The 6,000-nt window shown below is 34.6% G+C and overlaps 1 protein-coding gene across 1 annotated transcript in view; it reads left to right on the top strand.

The window, feature by feature from the left end:
* The first annotated feature begins 267 nt into the window (after nt 1–267).
* Nucleotides 268–6,000, top strand: part of LOC123548496 (leucine-rich repeat and coiled-coil domain-containing protein 1-like) — a 373,147-nt gene continuing 367,414 nt past the window's right edge. Inside the window, exon 1 of the mRNA XM_045335795.2 lies at nt 268–377. The gene's annotated coding sequence lies outside the window, so the exon portion shown is untranslated. The remainder of the gene's footprint in view (nt 378–6,000) is intronic.

The raw sequence follows: 6,000 nt of genomic DNA, 5'->3' as shown, positions 1-6,000 counted from the left end.
TGTTAAGATATTTATCTTGCATTCATGAAATGTTTATCTGTTTTCGTGATTTTTTTTACTTTTCGTGAAAACCTAAATTATTTTCGTGAAAGTTTTCATGAAACCTGATAATTAAGTGGTGGCAGTTTTATGCCATCATACTTTCCGCCTGGTAGTGAGACCATAACTTTTGAATTTTTACGAAAAAAAGATTTTTTTTTCTCGAAAATTAACATAATTTCCATGAAATTTAACCGTTTGTCGTATGCAAAAATATGTCATGTTCATAAACTTTTAGTACTGCTTAACCTAGTTGCTGTAACTTTTACGACATAAACATTATCGTAAATTGTCATCGCCAGCGGCAAGTTCGAACGTGCATTATAATTAAGATTTTGGTAATTATCAGTATTTATATTCATTTTTACATCATAAAATCATGTATACTACTTATAGTGATGATTAAGCCTTTTAATAAGAAGAAGCATGTCATATTTAAGGACTGCCGCGACGTGTAGTGCGCTCTATTCTAAGTGAAATAGTTACCGGATAGTTTAGTCATATTTATGATAATCCGTTTAATAAGAAGGATCAGTGTATATTTAAGGACTGTCATGATGTGTAATATGGTCGTTTTGAAGTGCAAATGTTATTGCTAACCTGGTCTGACAGGGTTCATGAGTTAGACAATATAATACAGGGAGAGTTTCGAAAACTTGTGTCATTTTAGTCGTCTGGAAACTGGATGCCTAGCCTGTGTTCTAGCCGTCTGGTAACTGTAAGCCCAGCCTTTCCTATGAGGGTTTTCTTGGCATCCGGTAATCAATTTTTTCATGAATTAGGTATTTTTCATTGAAAGAATTCTATAGCTAGGACTTTTCTGGAACGCAGGCTATAATTAAGGCACTTCCAAACAAATTCAAATTAGATCTAATCAGTAAATTTAGGTTACAGATACCAAAAAAATATACTGCTCCCATTTCTTTGGAATTAAAGAGCCTAGTTTGACACAATGACTTCCAAGGATAAATTAAGCATGTCCTTCAGTATATTATCACTTCTCTTGATTTTACTTCAACTTCAACTATCTACTGCCGAACAATCGTCTAGCGATTATGACTGGCAGGCGCTGTCAGGAAACAGTGTTTTAGTAAAAATTTTATGTGGTGTTACTTTTACAGAGTATAGTAATGACAAACTTAAGGTATGTTTGGCATAACTATGTAGTGATTTTGTTACTATTATTTACAGCCACATAATACACCATTTCCTGGAGCCAAAAAGCAATATTTTTCCTTAAAATTATTATATTTCCCCTAATTTTGCCTAAAGAAGGTAATATTTTCCCCTTGGAATTAAGAGAAACAATTTCAAAATATACATAATTATTTTTCAAAAGATTGAGTTGATATATTTTTCAACCACAACCTTAAAATTTATGACTTGTGACTGATAATTATGCTGTGTTTACTTCCAGGTTTTTTTCCCTTATATGAGGGGTACTGATAAACTGAAAAGCACCGCATTGTGTTTTTTACGACTGCGTAAATTTTATAGGCGCCGTAAATATAAATACTCTCCATCTGTGTTCACACTCGGACATTTCGTAACTACCGTGTAAAAGAATGCGGGATTGGGGACGAAACAGAATATTAGTAGGTTATTGGAGGTTCGATTGTTACTTGCATCAATTCTTGTTTTACTGATAAAATGTCGCACAACAGCAAATACTACCGAAAAAGATTAAGGCAGCCGGAAAAGAAGAAAAGAAGCGATGAGATGCTTTCAAAACGACAGAATGTTCAAGAAGAAGAGGGTGCATCGCCAAGAAAAAAGGGGAAGAAGGTCTGTCACTGTTGGGTCCGGCGAACTGCCATTACCGACGAGTGAATCTACACATTCATCCTCACATGAAATGTTATTGAAAAGTTCAAGACTGCTAAAAACAGAAAAATTGCTATGTAAAGTGATATTTGAATGACTGTATTAATGATTAAACAGAGTTTAGAGCCTTTTCGGTTGTTATGTTGAATTAATTACTATAAAATGTGCTTCATAGAAATTTCCCAATTTGACCAAAAATAGCACGATTTTTCCAAAATTGCACGGGTACCGGTACCATTCCCAAAATACTGAAGAAAAAAATCCTGACTTCTCATTAGGTGCCAAGGTTTAAAGGTAAATTGGCATCAGTTCTTGCAAATTGGGACTGATCCTGTTATCATAACATTCTAATGTCTAGGTTTCAAATTTGGATTTTTCCCATTTTGTATTCATAGCACTATATTTTCCCTACAAAGCCACAGGTTGTATGAAATCATCCCTGTCAATACAGAATAAGGAAAATGTGAAAAGTGAGATATAAGATATATAAAGATATTACTACATCTGATGCTGTGCAGTACAAAACACCTTGTCACATGTATTATAAAACAAGTATAGGTAGATCACTATATTAAGACAAAATTTATGGCAAATTTCATACCAACTTGTAACATACCAGCCATTAATACTCAGACTGGCCATTTCATGAAAAGCTATATGGCATATATTTTTATTTTCATGAGACTGCATTCAACTGATAATAACTTGAGTTTTAAAGATTCCTTTGCCCCTCCCCTTTCCCCCATGGGCTTGACCTTTGCTTTGAATAACATGCCGGGTCATATTGCAGCTTCAGCTGTAATTTTACATGCCCGAACTCTTGTTGCTCAGATAAATCTACAATTTGGTCTGCATTCCTGGACCTGCAGTGTAACTCTAATTATTACTCTTCATCTAATTTATTCTTGATCAAGCAAATAAACATATTTGCTACATTCTGGATCAATAAAAATATTTTGAAATTGTTTACATGTATATCATCAAATATTTACATTCGCCCTATTCTTTTCCATTGAAACTTTTGACGTTCATTTCGTATGAACAGCAAAAGGGAAGGCGCGGAAGTTATGTCATTGCTGCTTAGTGATAACCGACGGCTGTTTTGACGACGTCCGCGTCATGGAGAACGTTCCTTAGATGACGTCGCAGTTGTTCCGTCTGGTGAACAAAATGGCCGGGAAGCTGATTTTAATGTTAAATGCTGCACATTATATGCAGTTCATAATATTATGTAGTTTACAAATGGAAAGGAAATATAATGTAAATATAAGAAATGAAACTAGCGCGATTCATGGATTTGCCGATCCTATTCTGTTGTTCATTTCGCATGAACACCGAAAAAAATCATTTCATTTCTTAAAGGACCACATTTTTTTTTTCATAAAAAGGACATTGTCACTGGGATGTTTAGTGATCAAAAACAAAATTGAGATAAAAATATCTGGTAGAGAAGAAAAGCATTTAGGCCGAATTTCGGCCCCATTCCCACTGGCAATAGTATCTCCCCCCATCCCCACCCCAGTTTCAAAGCTAGAATTCCCAAAAGTTAAAAAAAAAAAATAATAATAATAATAATTTTTCAACCACGACTGTACATGTGAAACCTTAAAAATTTGAAACACAAGACATTATGCTAACCAATCTGACTAAAGTACATCTCCTATTACGCTACGCTTAGGATCTGAACACGAGCTATTGATAGCCTCGTTCTGACGACCCTTCCCCTGGCCAATCAAAAGCTAACTTACAACATTCTGCAAGCTTAAAAAAGCCTTGGTTTTTGATATCTACAATTCTTATGTCGTAAGATGTCAGATAGCCGGCTAGCTCAGTCGGTAGGACACTTGCTTTGTAAGCGAGGGGTCCCGGGTTCGAGCCCTGGACTGACTGCAAAGTTTTCTTACTCTTTGACATTCGAACAAGTCGTCTGATTGGTTCAAATAAAAATAGATTTGTGAAAATAAAAATAACAATACTGGAAATCCAAAATATACAGAAGACGTATGTGAATAGGTCATTCTCTGATCTTCATTTAGAAGTTCTCTGATCTTCGTTTAGAAGATCAAGTACTTAAGTCAGATTGTTATGCTAACTTAAGGTGGGTCGATACCTTCTTCGTCAAATATGACATTCCCTCCGATTTTGATGAAACTTTGTCCAACTGTAGCACAAGGGTTCTAAACTATTTTTCCGTCGTCTTGGCAACAATGCGTTATCAGTGATGACGTCACGAAAGTCACAACGTAGGGCGCCAAAATGTCGAAATACTGCCGTTTTGAGTCCTCTAAAATGCCTAATTATGATTTAAAATCAGCGGAACTGTACATTTTGAAACTTTATTTAATTTATATTAGGACTAGCGTGTTTGTAAGTGGTATCGCACCATATTACAACGGACAATTATCATTTGATCAAGCAAACCATGTTCCTTCTGATACAAAATTTTGACAAAATATCGGCAAATATACGCGAAAATGACATCTTTAAAAATCTACAGGCCCATTAAAAGTCTGAATTTCAGCACAAGTGATCAATTTGCAAATGAAATGTCAAATAAAAAAGGGAACTTTACGTTTTCAGTTTTTCACAATATTGTGTTGAAGACAAACTGTCCTTCTGATTTTTGGACGTACAACTCAACGTTTTGACGTTAGATGCCATGTACGTACATCGCGCCATAGCAATTTGCTATCTATACATGTGTTTGTTCTTCGTTCTACGAGGAGATAACATAATAAACATAATAAGCAAATATAACTAAAGGTAAATCATTTGTAAACTTTGATATCGTATCGTGCATAGTTGATAAAAGTAGGTGAATGTTATAAGGACAGTTCTGGAATTAATTGTATGGGTGGGTCGGAAGGCAGTTTTTGAAAAAAAAAAATAAATGAAAAAAAAAAATATAAAAAAACACCACCCATACCTTTTTTATTTTCCTCCAACCCCACTCCCCATGATTTTTTATTTTCCTCCACCCCACTACCTTTAATTATGAACTTAATACTAACTCCCACCACCTACAATTACTAAATGTACAAAAATCGAAACATAGAGAGAGTCTGTGGAATTTACCATTTTCCCTTTCTCAAAAGCGTCTAAGAGTCTATAAGCATTCGGTCATTACCGAAGGGACATCATGGAAGGCACATGCTGTTTTCCCGCCAAAGTACAAAGAAGAAACGTCTGCTTCCCTATCTGTCAAGAAGACCCGATATTTACGCATATTCAAGCCGAATTAGCTTGACGTTTACATCTTCCGAACAGTGTACGAAAATGTATATAGTGATTTAGTACAGTTTCTACTGAAATATGGTACATGTATTGGAAGAATCATGTTGTGTCATTAAAACATGCATGTATCATGCCTTCTTGCCCTGACGCCGACAAGACTTGTGATTTATTTGAACAGTCATGATTTATGGAAATTCAGTCATCCGTTTTTAAAAAAATTACTTCACACTGTACATGTTTTAGTAAACTTCTTTTAAAGGCATTGACTTCTAGATCCTACGACAACAAAAAAGATAGAAGATAGATATAGAAATTTATTGCTCTATTTCTTAAGGGTTTAAAACTTCTCTCCTGATTTGGTAGTTTAAGACAGATTAGGAATAAACAATCGTGTTCTAATGGTCAAAACATGACTGAACTACAAGCGAAAATCTGGAGGCCAGTGCCTTTAAATGTCTAAACGTGAAAGTATATTGTGATTTTTTTGTCTACATACTGTTTAATCTATAATGGAAATAATGTAAGACTGGTTATATTTAGGAAAAGTTGTGAAATATTTTGCAGGTCACATTTTTTTTTTTTACTTCAGCGTAATATAGGTTTTTAAAAGGTTTTCTTTTACGATGCTGGCTTTGTTATTAACACTTCTAACTGCAAAAATGCACTTATTTATGATAGGTCTGTCTATTATGTACATTAATCTGGGGGCAAAATATGATTGGAAACTAACAGAAGGTAAGTTCATATTGCAAATCAGATAAGCATGCAGGTATTTTAAAGAAACCGATGTTCGCGATTTTTTACTGTTTAACCTTGCAGTGATGCATAGGCGATTTAACTGAAAAAATATAGTTCAAAGCCACGTATTAGAAGAGAAAACATTTGCGTAACTCTGTAGTAAAT

This window comes from Mercenaria mercenaria, chromosome 6, assembly GCF_021730395.1.
Source record: "Mercenaria mercenaria strain notata chromosome 6, MADL_Memer_1, whole genome shotgun sequence".
In the NCBI taxonomy this organism is placed as follows: domain Eukaryota; kingdom Metazoa; phylum Mollusca; class Bivalvia; order Venerida; family Veneridae; genus Mercenaria; species Mercenaria mercenaria.
This window is presented reverse-complemented; position numbering and strand designations above follow the sequence as displayed.